Raw genomic sequence first — 19,097 nt, forward strand, 5'->3', positions numbered from 1 at the left:
GAATTTAAGATTCAGATTGAGAAATCCCAAGACACAAAACTTAACTTTGCATGTATTACTACATGCAGTTTACTTTTAGATTGTATTTATTGATTTTTATTTTGGACATACTGCTTAGAAAAAGATATGTTAAAGCATTGAAAGGTGAATCATGAGTGCACACTTGACCAGTCTTCCAAATGTATGCACATGAAGCTTTTTATTATGAAAGAAATAAGGGAACTAGTCATCACCTTTTGGCAGTAGCTGGTGTTCCCTTCAACATGTCTCACTGCATGCGCTTCTCCCAGGTCTTGGGATAGTCCCGTGGATAACAGCAGGGTCTTCTTATTGACCAGACTAAAGCTGGAGTCTTTGGAGAAAGGACTGCAGCATGTCCTCGAACTGAAAAGAAGTCCCGCTGAGCTGAGAGCTCCCAGAATCTCTGCTCCATCTGACAACAAAGACATTTCAAAGAATTATTGCATGGGGATCCTGTACCTCTCTAAACTAGGTTGAAACATCACTGTGCAGATTGGCTGTGCATGGATACATTTGTCCAAGCTATAAATTACATATTTACAAATTTGTTATTATAGCCAACCCTTTCTTTCAACACCAAGATTAAGTCTACTGACCTACACGCTTATTTCTTGCAATTTAAGATTTCTTTCATTTATTATTGTAGCATTTCTTTATCGTGTATGGTCATTTTATACAGAGATATTTCAGTGATTAAATGTGCAGTTTAAAGTCTTCACACTGGCAGAAGGCAAAGTTTCACTGGTCCGGCCCACACATCCATGTCACACCTAGGACAGGTTACTAGTCTGTTGCAGAGCTAACAAAGAGAGACAGACAATAAATTTCCACCTACAGCCAATTTGGAATTATTGGTTGAGCTAATATGCACATGTCTGGACTTCAGAAAGAAGACAGAGTGCCTCAGAGAGCCCACTTAAGCACAGGGAGAACATATGACCTCCAGACAGACATGAGCCAGCCAACTGCTGCGTTCAAACCCAGGAAATTCCTGCCGGGAGGTAACTGTTGTGCATAGCATTGCAAAACAGGCAGATATTCCTCCATCGCCATCACTCTTTCCTTTCAATAACAGACTTTTCCCTCAGTGCGAGATATTGCCCAACCGGTGTTATTACTTGGCTATACCCAACTCTGGTTAAGAATGCCTTAAAAAGCAAAGTTGTTCAGTTACTTGGTGTAAACCACAAGTCGTCTTCTCATCTCAAGAGCTCAGTGTTAGATTTGGTAATATGTAGGGGAGCATCTGAGAAAGAACTTCTCATTTATGATTTAATAACCTGAAACCTGAACAATTAAAAAACTTGCACACAATATATTGGAACAGCCTCTATCGTGTTAACATTATTACTAGATTTTCATATTTAAGATTTTCTCTCTATGGGGAGAGCAGATGATGAATTTTACGCTTAAAGCAGCCACGCTGGCAAAGGTACTTAAACCAACCCAAAAGCTTTCAAACGTCTCTGCTAAATAAAGCAAAAGTGAGGTTTTAATATTTTTCCATTTCTTCTCAATTTAAAACATAGATTTATCACAACTGATAAAATGAAGAGTGCATACAACTTGAGGTCATTGACCATTTGTTACTCAAATATTGCATTAGACTGAATGTTGAATTTACCAAACATGGTGTAAACAACACACAATCCTTTCACCCATCCTGGAATTTCCAGCACTACAAAACTGAGAATGTGAAAGAATTGAACTAGAAGGAAAACCTCTTTACCAGACACATTTTCAGTGAGACCCCACGGTGCGACGGACATCATGTTTGCGATACTTCTCACACTTCTCTGTTTGGTGTCTGTGAGCCGTTCAGCTCCTGTGGCCTGTGAAAAGTTGGTCAAGCCTTTGGAACAGTTTGATATTCACAATGTGACGGGAAGATGGTCTTTAGTCGCTGTCAGTCTGAAATTTGAGTTCATTGCAAGAAGAAGAGCCAGTGTAGTTGTTGATATCCGCAACTCCTCGTACATCACAGGTGAACGAGTTGCTGGCAGATGCCAGTATGAACTCCTTGACTTTACTTTGGAAGGCCACGTCTTAACCATGAAGGCGAGAAATGTCAACCTCACTGGAACTTTGTTTTATACATCCTGTGCAGACTGTATGGTGCTCACCATGCACATCAAGTCCCCCGCTTACCGCGCAGTCGAGTTCTACCTGCTTAGCCGGAGGAGACAGCTGGAGCAGAGGGAGATGGAGGAGTTCAGTGCTCAAGTGCTGTGTCTCAGCATGCCTCCACCTGTTGTGATGGATCCTAAAATGGAGCTTTGTCCTGTATAGACAACCAACCAACAAACTGACCAGAGAACGATAGAAGTCCCATAAAGGGAGCAAGGGGAAAGAAGAAGAAGGAGGCGAAGAAGACAGTTAACTTCAATGTGCTGAATGTCAGCGTATAGTGTGACAAAAAGAATAACAATTGATGATCATGTGTTGGAAGCTATAAAAACTAGTTCTAATTCTCCATTTTTTTAATCTGTGTTTTTTTTTTTTATGTTTAAGGACCAACAACAGCTTGTTGAACCTGTTGTTGTTGGATGGTTTTATGAGTTTTATGTGATCCATTATATAGTGCATTTAATCATATCTTGCAAATGACATACTGCACATCAAAAAATGTCTATGTTTTTGCTTGTAAATTACCATGCTAGACCAAGACTGTAAAATGATTTTTATTGTAAATTTATAACTTTAATCTCAGAAGTTCTCAGTCTTTTCTCTGCACATTACCCCACTATACCACTTCATCATTTTTAAATCACCTTGATAAGCCCTTTTACACAGAAGTAAATAGAAGCTCTCTGAAAAATGTATTCAAATACACAGTATACTGAGAGGTTAACCAAAGTATTTTGTTTAACCAAGAGCATCAAAATAGTAGCTTTAGCTAACGGTATTGCTCCATATCTTTGGGTGTACTAATGTTATATTACTAACCTACTGAAATTGCTAGTGCATCAAATATAGCACACTAGTACCTTTTCATCTGCTGTTAATTAAATTCCTATGTTGCGTATTATGATGATACCTTTTTTTCCCTTGTCCTCAGCAAGAGCAAAGTGGGAAACTGTAGCATCATAATAAACCAAACTAAAGCAATTATGGGTTCACATGGAAGTATTCATAGTCTGCTTCAGTATTCCCAGTGTGGATATCATTCCTGAAGAACATGACACAGTGTGCAAAGAAAGATAAAGTCTGTTTAATTTTGTTGTGCAGTGGGAAATTGTGAAACTTGAGATTAATGACATCCAGTTTAGCAAAAATGACTATCCACACACGGTTTCATGATATTTCATGTTCGTCATGTTGCATATTTGGTAAGCAGTAGGTCACACCTTTTAAAATGTGTGCTTGTCTTTAAGATAGATAGATAGGTAGAATAAGAATGTGAAAATATAGCTTTCAATCAGCATCAATTCATGACAAAAATTAGTTCACTGTTTGACTTTTTTTTTTCATTATTTTGTTGATGATAGAATAAAAGTGTATCCCTATTCAGTAACTGAATCTGATTTTGCTACAGTTCACAGAAACTTCTGCTATTTCAAAATCACAGAACCCTTGGAGCGGACTCTGCCCTCTGTTATTGCCAGTGTTGCATAACTGGAGGGTTCTGATCCAACTAAATAGTTGTACGCAGTACAGAAGAGGGTAACTGGCTTCAGCACTATTTTATAGCAGTTTATATCATTTTAAAGAAATATATGCACGTCTATATTGACGTTCTTAGTCAGTAAACTTCTCTTATTTAGTTTGGAGTTATGCTGTGAACTGTTCTAACATAACATCCAGCTAATTGCAAAAATATGCCAAACTGAAAATATTTTTAGCCCTTCAGAAGCTACCTTAAATACCAAGAGTTGTGTTCAACTCTTCAATCAGTCATTGCTTCTTTGCTTTGCGATGTAACATAAAGGTTTAGAACATTTTATAATTCTTCTCTTTTTGTTTTGTTTATTTTTTGCTGTTTTTGAAGTGGTTGATACATTTTGTTAAACAGCAGAATGAACTCATCCTAACCAATAGTAGGGAAAACCTTGCTCGAGGGCAGAATAATCAGTCAGTTGCTAACAGGTCAATGACACCCACTGTTCTTAGCATGAGGATGGAAATGGATTTGGGTTTTCCTGAGGCAGATCCTGCTCGGGTTTCAAATGACAATGTTAAAGAGTGGGAGGAAGAAAGGGGCACTCTGATGATGAGAGCAGACGATGATGGGCATGATGTTTCTGGAGACGTTATATAGCAGGCAGATCAACCGGAGTCCACGCAGTCAGATTAAATCCTTCTGCTAAATCCAGAAGCAGGCGACGAGGGAGTGAGGAAAGGGGGGTAAGACTGTGTGGGAGAAAGTAAAAACAGAAACTTTTACAAAGAAGAGTGAGTCACTCACAGGCATAGATGGTAGCATTAAGACAAATCAAGATGACGATTGAGAGATAAAAACTGAATCAGGACAGAAAATTGGAAGGCCCAGAGTGTCTGTTGTTTTTCGGTGTCTGTGCCTTTTGTTCCCTTCAGCATGTATCACTGCATGTGTCTCTACCAGCTCCTGGGATTGTCCCATGGATAACAGCAGGGTCCTTATGTGGATCAAACCAAAGCCAGAGGCTCTGGACTCGCCTGGAGTAAGGGAATGCAGCATGTTTTCTACGTGAAAATAACTCCTGCTGAGCTGAGAACTCCCAGGACGTCTGTCCTGCCTGACGACTGGATTTCAAAGGGCAATTACATATGGATCCTGCGCCAGGAGCTGGATAGTGGTCAACCTGCTGCTTTATACGAAAGCAGAGATTAGAAGCCCAGTTTCCAATGAAGATGGCTGTGAATAGTCATTTTTTTAATTAAATTGAATTTTTTTCCGCACCTAGATTCAGGTTGTAGTTTAATTTTAATGAACCCTGGTAGAGAAGACTTTTTTCCCCTACTCAGACTTTAATTCATTATAAAACAACAGCCAGATTTGCTTCCACTGCCTTTCTTTTAGTTTTTTGTTTTAGTTTTTTTTTTTTTTACATTTGCCTCAATACAAAGTATTGTACAACTATTGCTGTAACCAAATCTGTCAATCTGGATAAAAATTATTAAGACATTTAATGCGGAAACTAACACAAAATCAAGTCAAGTGAAACTGAAGCGGAAGAAAGGGTGAATAAAGACCACCTATTTGTGACCTATAGGTTCAACATGAAGCTTTAATGTCTTACCATTTTATGAGTTTTTATACAGTTTATTTTACAGCTTGGTAGAGCTAATGTGGCTATGTTAGAATCTCTGCCCACACAAGACATTACTGTCATACAAACGTGTGAGACACAACAAAGTAGACCTGATGTCTCAACAACTAAACACAAGCTATATAATATAAAGTTAAATTCTCTGTGGAAGTGCATTTGATCTACTTAATAAGTTTATTTAAGTCTAACTGCTCACATTGCATGTTTGCAGAATGTATGCACATTTTGTGCAAGTGAGCTTTTTCATTAGTATGCATGCAAATATATCCATATGTATTAATCACAAGAAGAGTACAACTCATATTTGTTCCCCAAATATTACAAATATCACACTGAATACTGAATTTACAAAATTTCACAAAAACACTACACTTCTGTTTTTGTATGTAATTTAATTTTATTTCATAAACAATATGCGACTAACCAAGACCAAACAGCCAGTGTAAATAACGCACAGTCCATGCTCTTTGGTCTCACAGTTCCCAAATCAACATATCCAGGATCTTTTGAATTCCAGAGCTAAATATGTGAAACTGAACTATGAAACCTGAACGTCTTTACCAGACACAGTATCAGTGAGAAACACAGTACGGAGAGTACATTACACACTGGCGCTCTTCCTCATGAAACTGAATAGCTTCACCTTTACTCTAACATTCTTTCATACATGTCCAAACTGCGCTGCTGGCATCATGACCTCCACTTACAAGTCAGTTAACTTTTTCAACCAGAGGAGAGCTGGAGCAGAAGGAGATGGAGGAATTCAGTGCTCAAGTGGGTTGCCACCACCTACTGTGACAGAACCCACCAAGGAGCTTTGTTACTAAGCAGAAATCTCTCTAAGTTTACCAAATCAAGGTGAATTAATTTATATGATGCTACTTTTTGAAATGTATGCTTTTTGTTTTTTCACTGATTGCAATATTTGTTGCTGATTCTGACTCGCATTATTTATATCTTGGACATAATATACTACAGATAAAAAATATGCAAACACCCACATACTAAATGGTTTTCATTATAAACTGACAGTATAAACTTTAACCTTCACATTTTTATCATCCTACTGTCGCTTCATAAATATGTAGTTTAGCTCTAATACACAAAAATAATCAAAAGTTTTAAAGTACATGTGCATGTACTTATTGTATTTTAGTACATCTTTGGATGTACTAAAAACAGATAATTATCATTCTGACTGAATTAGGAGGGTTTTTTTATGATATTATACCTTTAGTATATTTATATGCTATTAATTCAGTTGTTTTGTGTGACATATTTTTTGATCCCAAGAAGAACAACTTAAAAACTGAAACTAAATCAATTATCAGTATACTTAAATTAAGTCTACTATTAAAAAAAGAAGAAGAAGAAGCTCTCGCTATCATAGATATGTCATGATTAACAAAGAACATTCGTTGTGTTACAGTGGTCATTGATATTGGCTCATATTGTTGGGTCTGACTGTCCTTTTTGATTAAATAATTGATTTAATTTGTTAAGCTGTGGGAATTTAGGATATAATTTTAATTAGAAATAACAGGCCTTTAATAAATCCATTATATAATCTTACAGCTTTAGATAACATTATTAAATTGTTTTCTTAGTTTGCTCATTTAAATGGATAGTTCAGCCACTTATATTTTTGGGTTACAGATACCAAAATACACAAGAATATCCCACTTTTTTTTTTTTTGATGTATACAAACTAAAAAGGTTTTATTAAATAAACTCCTACAAATCATGAACTGAATAAAAAACTTTGAACAGATGTGATGCAGTCAGACACAAAAATATGCATGTCATGCTGTTGCCACTGGGTTGTTTGTACCTGCTTACATCTTCTTTAACAAAATAAAGATATCATAAGAATATAACAATGTTGCTTTTAAACACAAATTAATGAAGGAAGTGTGCTCATTCTTTGAAATTAGGGATTTTTCTTCTTTTTTTATGATGAAGTAAAAGCAAATCCCAGTTATGTAATTACATCAGAATTCGAAATGGTTTCAGAAAAATGTCAGAGAATCTGCATGTAGAGGCAGGACTCTGCCCTCTGGCTCTGGTAGTGTTGCATAACTGTGGGGTTTCTGACCAAATCAAATAGTTGCACACAAAGTGCAACAGAGGGTAAGTAAATATCTCCACCATTACCTCCACCCATCTTTCTTAGACTTCATAGTTCATTGTACTATAACAGAATATTATGTAAAGTTGCTTTAATTCAGTAAATAAAACAATAAAGTTCAACATCTAAATTTATTATAATCAGAATAGATGAAGATGAATAGAAGAAGAAGAATTTGACTTGACAGACTTTGACAGATTTTGAATTTTATTCATTTGGAATATTTTATATACTCCAAATTTCCATATTTCAGTTAATTGTAGAAAATATGCAACACCAAGCTGATTTTTATACTTTCCCAACCAGGGTAAGTTTACCAAAGTGCAATTAAAAAAGAATAAGGTTTTGCAGCTTTCATTAGCACACCACCTGTTGTTAATATGTGCTGTTTATTCAACTCCTGGCATTTCATGCCTTACAATATGTTTGGACAGCCGGAATCTGGGAACAGTAAATAAAAACAATTTGACTTCACAGTGTTACACCACAGGTACTGGAATAGAGAAACCAGTCAGCGGGTAAAACTTATCTGTGAACAATCAATAGTCACAGGCAGGACTTCAAAATATTGTTTAGTTTTACAATCACGGAAACCACAGGTGAAAAATTACCGTGCTTTTTTCTCCTGTGTTGTGAAACTACATGTTTCTGAAACAACTATAAAACGACCCGGCACACTTCACCGTCTCCAGAGGTTTGAAACTGCAGTGTGACTGACAATATTCCACTGACTGCCTACTAATAGCTCAACATGATTTTTGCTGCGCTTTCTCTTCTTTGTTTGGTGGCTGGGAGTCATTCAGCTCCTCTGACCTGCGAGGAGTTGGTCCGTCCATTAGACCGACTCAATCTTCATCATTTGAAGGGGAAATGGGCTTTAGTTGCAGGCAGTTTGAGCCACCCACCATTCCTGGAGCGATTTAAACAAAGAGACAGTGCCTCTGTGAACTTCTACAGCAACACCAGTGAAACTCATATTTCCTACACCCGCAGCATCAGCTTACACAACGAGTGCCAGTATCACACCTACAACATCACTCTGAATGGCAGCAGTTACACCTTTGACGGGACAGAGAACGACAACTTCAGTGCAAACTTTGCCCATACGTCTTGCCATGACTGCATGCTGATGCACATGAGAATGGAGTCGGGGGAAAGGCAGCATTTTTACCTGTTCAGTCGGAGGAGACAGCTGGAGCAGAAGGAGCTGGAGGAGTTCAGGGCTCAGGTGGAGTGTCTTAACATGCCTCCACCTGCTGTGATGGATCCCACCAAGGCGCTTTGTCCCGAAGAGACTGCCAGCGATCCAGCAGCACAGCCTGAAGAAAAAACCGAGGGACAGAAGGAATAAGAGAAAGTGAAAATTCTCACTCTGATTTGGTGGATGAACATACAGCAATAAAAATTATTTGTGTGTGTGAAGTGCATTTCACACTCCTTAGTGTAGAAAGATCAAAAGTCTGATATTTGATTTTGTAACTTGAAATAAATGATTGTTATTTCTATGATACAGTGTTTGTTTTTCAACTCATTTGAAGATGTATCTGAGAATACACCTTTTAGCTTTCACCTTCACCGCCATATTATTCTCTGTTTCATAGGTTGTTGTATCTCAGGCATGTTTGAGAAGATATTTTAAGGTGCAAATTTAAATTCTAAATTCACAACCCAAATAAAGTAATTAATTAAAAACATGAAAACTGTTAAAATCACAAAAACTAGCATTTCTTAACTTTTACCTCAGGAGTTCCCATCAAACAGTGAGTTGACTTTTTTTTTTTTGTTTTAATAATGACACATTATTAATTAATAAATTATTATTAATCAAATGATCATACCTTAATCATAATATATATAAATGCTTAGCCTTTATAAATGATAAAATGAGCATGTTATATGTGAGCTTATTAAACAAGAATAAACATTTATATCTGTATTTATATAAACTGCATACTAAGGAGGAGTATTGCTCTATAAATGATGAATTGAGCACTTACTTATTTTTTATTAATGTTTAGTAGTGTGTCATTATTACAAAGTTTGACCCTGTTTGGTTTCGTTTGCAAGCTGAGCGAGCATCCATTTGTCACAAGGGTGTCAATTCCAAACCAGGGCCCTTGCTGCATGTTTTCCCACGTGCTCTTTTCCCTGCTTTCCCGTCACTCTTCACTGTGTTATCTAATAAAGGTGAAATAGCCCATAAAAAATGAATTTCAAAAAGCTTGCCAACTTCTGTGATGTGAACTGTATGAAGACAGTTACATAGAGGCATTTTTGTGTCTTCATTATCTTTCAGTTTGAGATGGACAGTTGAATAATGTAGCTGTGTGAAACGATGGAAAATGTACCACTGCAAGATGGTATATTTTGTCATTGAGACAGTCCATGGTCGGGTCTGCTAACTTTTTTGTTTCATTTTATTCATACAGCACATTTCATTACATGCAAACTCAATGTGCTCAACACAGAAGATAAAAACCTTTATTGGTCATGGTGTGTTTTCTGGCATATAAAAAAACCCATACAGATCCTAACAAGGCTGAAAATTAAATTTTCATCAGAGGGCCTTTAAGACATTCTTGAAAGGGAAAAATTAGATGCTTTGAACACATAAGACTCATTTCATCATAAGTGCCTGTAATATTATCAAATAAAATGTAGTTTTCCAAACAAACATATTAGAAGTACTTTGCTAGTAAAAAGGACCGGACCCTTTGCCTTCACAACTGCTTTAATTTTTCGTGGCATAGATTCAGTTCAGTTCAACTCAGTTTTACTTGTATATTGCTAGTTAACAATAAAAACAGTCACATAAAGGATCAGCAAGGTGCTGGAAACATTCCTCAGAGATTTTGGTCCATGGTGACAACAAAGCCTCACACAGTTGCTGCAGCGTTGGTGAGCCCGTGTGAATTGTAGCCTCCGTTTCCCGCTCTTAAGTGTCAGGGATTGGACCTGGTGTGGTCTTCTGCTGCTGTAGCCCATTATCAATGTGTTGCTCGTTGAAAGATGCTCTTCTGCTACCTGCTTCAGATGCTTCTGCATACCTTGTTAGCAACAAGTGGTTTGTTGAGTTACTGTTTCCTTCCTATTATTTCACAATGGTCTAGTCATCCTCCCCTGACTTCAATCAATAAGGCACTTAGCCTCTTAAGCCCCAACGCCCCGGGGCTTAAGGGGGGGGGGGGTGTTATTATAGATTGTACTTGTTATGCTTCTTTTAACAGATTACTGATTGATGGATGAATTGTATAAGATCAGCGTGGTGTACTTATTTACAAAGCAGTGGACAAATGTCCTGTGTTAGTGTCCCATTTATTTATTGTGTAATCAAAGAAACCACAGAGGAAAAAGGGACTCTGCTCCCTGGTATTTTCAGTATTGTGAAAGTAATGTTTGTTAAGCAACTATAAAACCAATATATATTTATTAACCAACCTTTTAGGTACAAACTGAGACTTAACAAATCAACACAATCCTGCAGAGAGACGGTACTGTGTCAGAAAGAGCCATGTTAGCTGTGTGTGCCGTTGCTGTCATCTACTTGATGTCTGTGAGCCATGCTGCGCCTCTAGCATGTGAATATTTGCTCCGGCCTTTGAATGAGCTGGACCACCATCATTTGGAGGGCAGATGGGCTATGATTGCTGGCAGCCTGAGTGAACTACCCCTGATTGAGCATTTAAGACTTAGAGACAGTGCTACTGCTAAGTTTTCCAGCACCAGTGAAACCAACATCTCCTTTAGACGTACCATGAGTTTAAATAATACATGCTCTTATAAGTCCTTCAACATCTCGTTGGAGGGCAGCACCTTCACCTTTGACAACGGCAGAGTCAACACAACCTTCATCCAGACATCCTGTGACGACTGCATACTACTGAGTTTTGATGTAAAATCGGGGACCCGGCGACATTTTTACCTATACAGCAGGAGGAGACAGTTGGAGCAAAGGGAGATCGAGGAGTTCAGAGCTCAGGTGGAGTGTGTGAACATGCCTCCGCCTGTTGTGATGGATCCCACCAAAGAGCTTTGTCCTGAAGAGAAAACAGCTAAAGATGCTAGAAAAGCAGAGGAAAGGAAGCACTGAAAGACAATGAGATAATAGTTCGGTAAAATTAAACTGTCACCGATGGAAACCATCTCATTAATATCTGTTTTCTTCAACCAGTCTGTAACTAGAAGTATATTCATTTTTAAGCCTCTGTCTTCAAAGAAAACTTTCTCTTGCAGCGTCTTGAGCTTTTAATTTAAGCTTCGTGACAACAGGAACCGTGCTGCTAATATTCTGCGATAGGAGAAAACAATGACTGAAAACATCACCGAAAATAAGTGCCAACATGGTATCTGTAAAAGCTCATCACAGAATATTTGACGGATTTTTTTTTAAAGTTGCTGCTTTGTAATCAGTAAAACTCTTCAGAGCCTGATTTGTTTCTTCTCTGTATTTACATGAATCAACTGTCGTCTAACACGGTGACGCCGTTACACTCGTACAGATTGTGTTCACAGCCTGTAATGTTACGGCACATTCATCCTTTTTAAACATTTTTTTCAGGGGCTTTTAACTTCAAATAGACATAATAACAAAATAATAACAAAATTACACAACAAACGATGCCAACGCCATCATTATCCCAACCTGATAAAATTAATTATTATGTTAAATTGTTTAATTTTAAACTGCAAAAAGTCTTAAGTCATGGTTTGGTCTTTCTCTCATCTGATTATTTGTATGTTCTTAACACTGAATTTAATTTATGTATGTTCAAATGTTTGTTTTATAAGTCTATTTATATGAGTGGATTAATTTTCCTCCAATATTTCATCTTGTTTCTGCAAGCTAGCAAATTCTTACACGATAAAAAGAGAAGGTGAGCTGTTTTGGGACTTTTTTTTCCTTTTCTCTTTTTCTTTTCTTTTTGCCTTCACTTTGATCTTTAATCACAGAAATTGCATAATTTATAACAGGAACCAGAGTTGTGCTGTGAGTAAAAGTGTATGTAACTATACTGACAATCAACCCAAAGAGAGGGTTTAAAAAGAGAAGCGTGTCTCATGAAAATAGTACAAGTATTGTATCTAAATCTTTGCATTTTATAAAATAAATGCATTAAAACCCCCTGAAGTTTCCCACAATGTACAAACCCTAGAACAGCCGAGTCACGGTTGACCCAACAGTGAACCAAATGCTGCATCACATGTAATGCAAGAGAGAGGCGAGCACTGTTAATATTAGACAGTCCCAGAACGCTCATTTCACAATCACAAAATAAACAGACACACAAAAGAAAAGGACTCTGCTCTTCAGAGCTTGCAAAAAAAAAAAAAAAAAAAACTGGATGAAAACCCCCTGAGCTGCGTTCCCAGGCTCATTTTCAGTCTGATGCTAACTTGTGACAGTTAATATCTGAACACTGCCAACATAAAGAGGGCCACATATCACACATAAGACATGTTTGCTGTTTATATCATCGTTTTCATCTGCTGGAAGTCTGTGAGCCATGCAGCTCCTTCTGCCTGTGAAAACTTGCTCCATCCTTTGGAACAACTGGATTTTCACCATTTGGAGGGCAGCTGGGCCTTGGTTGCAGGAAGCGTGAGTGATCCGGCGCACCTGGAAAGCCTCAAGAGCAGAGACAGTTCCAGGATTATTTTTGCCGGTAACAATGACACCTCCAAAATATCCTTCACGCGTGTTTTCAGTTCTCACGACAGCTGTCAATACATGCATTCTAATATCACACTACAAGGCAGCGGCTTCACCTTTGAACAGCTAAACGCCACTGTGACGGCCCTCAATACATCTTGTTCAGACTGTGTAGCGATGCGTTTTGACAAGTCAAAGCAAGTCCAGCGTTTCTACCTGTTCAGCAGGAGGAGGGAGGTGGGACAGACGGAGATGGAGGAGTTTAAGGCCCAGGCGGCATGTCTGAACATTACTGCACCGTTCGTGATGGATCCTTCCAAGGAACTTTGCCCTGAAAAGATATCCGGCAATCCAGAGAGTCAAAATGCCTAAGACACTCTGGCTTTTGACATATTGTGACAAAGAGCTGAATGAATACAAATGTGGACATAATGTGCAAAAACTAAATTGATGCAGATTTTCTGTATTTTTCTTGTTGCTTGGACACGAATCCTTAAATCACCCTTCAGACTGCAAACACATGACTGACTGGATTACTTTAGGTAGAGGGTTTTATGGTTTCATTGGTTGCCATTGAAAACAGCGTAAAACATCCTAAGATTAGAAAGACAAAGTGTAAGAAAATGGATTGCATCACTCTGTGCTCTTGAATAATATTAAAAATGTTAATGTCTCGATATTTTTCAATTACTTCCTCAAAAGAAAACGTAACCAACCATCAAACAACTGAAATGATGTGCAGTGGGAATCGTCCATTTAAAAGCACATGTTTGAACTTGATTTGCTCATTCTGTAAAAATAATGAACCACTTAAATAAAATTTAAAAAACAACTCTGTGAAATCTGGCCTAATATTTGCATTTGCTAAATGATTTTTAAGTGTCTTTTATTTGGCTTTTTTTTTTTTGTCTCATTATGATGTGCCTGGCTCTATTTCTCTTCAACCATTATTTATTTGAATGGCACAGAGACGCAGCTATGGAAAACACATTGTGGAGAAAACTCGGATTTCTTTAATCCCTGAATGTCTGCCAATAGTTTCCAAATCCACATCCTCTCACAGTTCAAGTTTACTTAGGGAAGAGTAACGAAATACAGCTGTCAAAACTGTATTTTTAAAGCATATTACCAATAAATACCAACTTTTTTATTTACACAAGTATATAAAGGAAACTTTGAATAACTTATTTTTCAAACCACACATTTTGTACCCTTTTGGCTATATACATATATACATGTGCATAATTTTATACTGTGACAAACCTTTGGCAATATTCGTTATTTCAGGACAACCAACAGATTTTTTTAATCAAGACACAACAATGACAAAACAACAGAGGGGTTTTTGTGTTATCCTCGTCTTTATCTTTATTGTATGAGTCCATGAGTGGGCTGATTTTATTTTATTTTTTAAAAAAAGGAAATTTCATTAAATAAAAGAGGACTCTGCTCTCTTACATTTCCAGTATTATGTCACTTGCGGTTAATTATAAACTAAGACAGGCTTTTTTACTGTTGGTCGCATACAAGATTGAAACTCAAGTCTGTGACCACTAAAGGTGTCTACAAAGATAACCATGCTTGCTGCGTGTGCCGTCGTTCTCCTGTGGTTGATGCCTGTGAGCTATTCGACTCTTCTCACCTGCGAAGAATTGGTCAGGCCTTTAAATGACCTGGATCCTCGTCATCTGGAGGGCAGATGGGCTCTACTTGCAGGCAGTTTCAGCGACCCAGCACACCTGAAGTTCTTCAAACTCAGAGACAGCAGCAGCATTCACTTCTCAAATACTAATGTCACCTCGAACGTTTCCTATACACCCAGCGTTTATTACGGTGGAGAGTGTCATCATAAGACTTATAGCGTCTCACTGGACGGCAGCACGTTGAACTTTGATGAAAGAGAGCAGGTGAACCTCACCCTGACCTTCCTCTTCACATCCTGTTCAGACTGTCTGGTGATGCGATTTGACAATGAGTCAAAGAAAATAGAGCGCTTGCTTCTGTTCAGCAAGAGAAGGGCGGCCGAGCCGGAAGAGCTGGAGGAATACAGAGTTCAGGCGAGGTGCCTGAATCTGCTTCCGCCTGCTGTGATGGACCCTACCAAGGAGCTTTGTCAAGACCAGAGCGCTCAGACTGAACGTGAACAACAAGCTTGAGACGACATCAATTTGTGGATAAATAATTGCTGAAAATCTGCATAAATCTCCAAAGCAGTTTTTGATATCTTTAATTAGTTATCCTATGTTTGTTCTCAAATTTGAGATTGTCAAGATAAAATTGATGATGCACTGTATGAATATGTTTTTAAATTTCTCTTTATCGGTGTTTCTGTATGGCATTAAATTTAAACTCTTTAAACTGCAAACAGGTTCGAGTTTTACAGTAAAAATCAGCATTTTCAATGATTTAATTTCTATGGTGATGTTTTTATTTCTTAATGTTTTTAAATTTCGATTGGAAGACAAAATCATTTGTAGATTTAATTTAATTAAACACAAAATATAACCTGCAGCAACAGTTTTGTACTGATAATCAGACAAATTAAATCTGAATAAAACACACAGACATTATGTTTTTTCTCCTATTTCCCCCTTTTAATAGGCCTTTATAAATGATGTAGGGCTAATTGTTGGATTTTAAAATAATTATAAAGTCTACTTTCTGAGAGCCAAAAAGATACAAAAACAATGCATAACAGATGCATTTTACTCAAATACAATAATAAATTAGGTAAAATGTCAATTTTAATCTCTTACCCAGTTTTAGAGTTTTCCTGTTTTCTAAACGTTTAAGTTTTATTTAACTGTCTTGTACTCTGTACAAAAGCGTTTGGCCATATTAACAGTGGGGTTGGTCTGTGCCTCTTGGTTTCTGTCCATAAAAGCATGGTTGGATGTGTTTGGTGTGGAAGAATGTGTGTGGTGCACAAATAACTCTTAAATCAAACCCCTAACCAACAACACTGTCTGGATTTTCTGCTCTTCTAGATGAACTGGCAAAAAATATCCAAACTCCAAAATCTTATAGAAGGCCATCTTGGTAAAGAGGAAGTAGTTTAGCTGCATTTAGCTGTAATGTGCAGGTGGCCCAGTATTTTTGCATATATAGTGTATATCAACAGCATGACGGTGCCGTGCCGCAGAACCTTTTAAGGACTTTTGTTCTCCTCTTGCTTGATGGGCTTGCTCGGGTGCTTCGATTTCTTCTCACAATGCAAAAACATCCATGTGAGGTGAATATGTGATTCTAAATTAGCCTTAGGCACAGATATGAATTAGGTGAAGCTTTTAGTAAGACTACAAAAAGTGCTTAATTAATGCCAGTCCATTTCCAGTAGCACGAAAAAATAATGTTAATAATATAAAATATAAAGTAAATTAATGGGTACCCACTGTCCTTTTTGAAGGAATATTATGTTATATGGAGGTACAAAAAGTTTCCAGAGGTTCAAAGATTGGTGTCCACAGTTTATAATAATTATACATCATCAAGGATATAAGATTAGTAAGAGGAGACAGCTCCACTGGCAAGGTGTTACTTTATTACGTTACTTTATTTTCTGGAAGTCTATTTTCATTTATCCATTTGTAACCCCAACCCTTCTGAGAAAACCCACAGTTGCTGCACCTCCACCCGAGATTCCAAGAACACATGAAAATTATTTACTTTGTCAATCTGTAGCTGTACTTACTTAAATCCAGGATAAACAAGGCAGTGTGACGGGACATGGCAGTGCAAATATTGAGCAAACTATATTGATCAAACTGAAAAAAAAAAAAACAGTGGCATTATTAGTAAAGCTAAAAATTAAGGGCAACAATAAAGCAGTTCAATGAGAAATTGTCACCTAAAAGTATGATTTCTGCACACACAGACATGTTTCCTCTGTTTTCCATCACTCTGTTTGATGTCTGTGAGCATCTCAGCTCCTCTGTCCTCGGAAGTCTTGGAATAGCCTTTGGATCAGCTGGATTCTCATCATCTGCCAGGAAGATGGGCTTTAACCGCAGCTAGCATGGCTCTCCCACATGACCTGGAAGACCTGAAACACAGAAGCAGCACAGCACGATTGTGTACTTCTCCAACTCTAGTGAAACTTCATTCTATACCTACACCCATGTCAGTCATTTAGATGACAAGCGCTATTATCTGTCTTACAGCTTCACAGCAGAAAGTAGCACTTCTGTCTCTGATTTAGACTGGTACTTCAGTTTGACCTGGTCCTTCCACTACACAGCCTGTCAAGACTTGATTTGCTCTTTCCTGGAGAGGGAAAAACTTGACTTAATGCTATTTTGTCAAATGTAGTATTTTTGCATTTGCAAGATAAAAAAATCCTCTTTTGCTCCTCATAATTCTGCTGCTATAACAGAAACCCCAGTCCTAAATCATTCTTTGGACTGTTTATTTAGTTTGTTTGACTACTCTTTTGTACTTTCTTCTAATAATGCTGACGTATCCCAAATAAAAGAAGAAATGAGTTTAAAAAGTCAGTTTTAAGGTCTTTATAAAAACATGTCAGGACTTGCAGCCTTAACTGGTGCCTTCTTGCATGCAAGGTGGACTATAACAATATTTCAAGAGTATTTATTTGTTTTTTACCCTCTGACCCTATAAAGGATAAGAAGCTATAACTAGTGATACTTGACTCTCTTGACAAGAATTAAAAAGAGAAGAAAACAAGGGAACAAGGTTTACCTTGCTTGTCTCTTCAGAAAGTTTAAACTTTTATCAGTTGGGTTTTTTTTTTTTCAATTTGAATGCCCATCATTTTCCAGAGTCTTTTAAGCTGCTCACAGAGATTCACACATATTATACAAAACACTCAACACTCAAAGGACCTTCAACTTCCATCTTGTTGGACTTCACTTAATCATACACATTGACAGACAGACATCAATCTCACTACAATCAACATTTCACAATTTCTTCTTTTCAATAACTTCACAGGTTATTGCTGGTAAAACAACATATGTGACCTTGATAGTGAACGCATCTTGGGTCAAGACATATGGACAGATGATGGATGCTCACCATAGTATAACCTCATTAATTGCTTGCTCTATGTAATTTTTTCCTGTATCTTTTTTTTTTTTTTTTTTTTTTAACTAATTTAAATACAGGCTTTATGCAACAGTTGTTATTTAGATTGGCGGTATTGAGAGCTTCATAGTACGGTGACCCTGAGAGGCCAAATGGACTGCAACTTAAGAAAACACCAGCAATAAGAAAAACGCTGCAAAAGCACACAAAACACAAGGGAAATAGGGAAAAAAAAAATTGGAAATAGGAAATAGGAAAAAACTGATTTCCAAAAGCACAAAGGAAGTGTTTCTGGGGAGACAATAACCTGACAGACCAGTTGCAGGAACCCAAAACATGGTAGGTGTGTTTGATCATGATTCATAAAATACTGACGACAGATTTTTAAGGCTAATAGTTAGGCTAGCACACTTGCCTCTCATCTTTTCTTTCCCCACAAATCCTCCACTTCTTTTAAGTGTCTCCCAGCGCAATTCTTAGCATATTTTGGTTCCTGCAACTGATCCCCTAAAACATTTCCGTTGTCGTTTTTCCTATTTCCGTTGTGCTTTGTGTGCTTTTGCAGCGTTTTTCTTATTGCTGGTGTTTTCTTAAGTTGCAGTCCATTTGGCCTCTCAGGGCCACCGTACTAACCTCCACGGCACAATATAATCTCCATCGCCTTTCAAAAAAACAAAAACAAAACTAAACTAAACTATGTAAACTATGTAAACTATGTAAATATGAAACAGTAGTACAGCTCAGCATGAAAAAAAAAAAACAGAAGAAACCCACTAGCTAGCATAGCTCTGTTTAGTAGCTTAAACCAGAATAATAAATAACTTAGTTTGTTAATCAAATCTGTACAAAAAAAATGATATGTTTTAAAAAATAAGTGTTTAAATTGGGATTATGTGGCTGGGGTTTTGTTTCTAGCCAACTGACAAAGACTCCATATATTAATACCTGCTAATAAGTAATCAGATCATTCCAACTTCATTCAAACTGTTGCTGTTTTTAAAGTTGC

Source organism: Simochromis diagramma, unplaced genomic scaffold (assembly GCF_900408965.1).
Source record: "Simochromis diagramma unplaced genomic scaffold, fSimDia1.1 OVJJ01000302.1, whole genome shotgun sequence".
NCBI lineage: Eukaryota > Metazoa > Chordata > Actinopteri > Cichliformes > Cichlidae > Simochromis > Simochromis diagramma.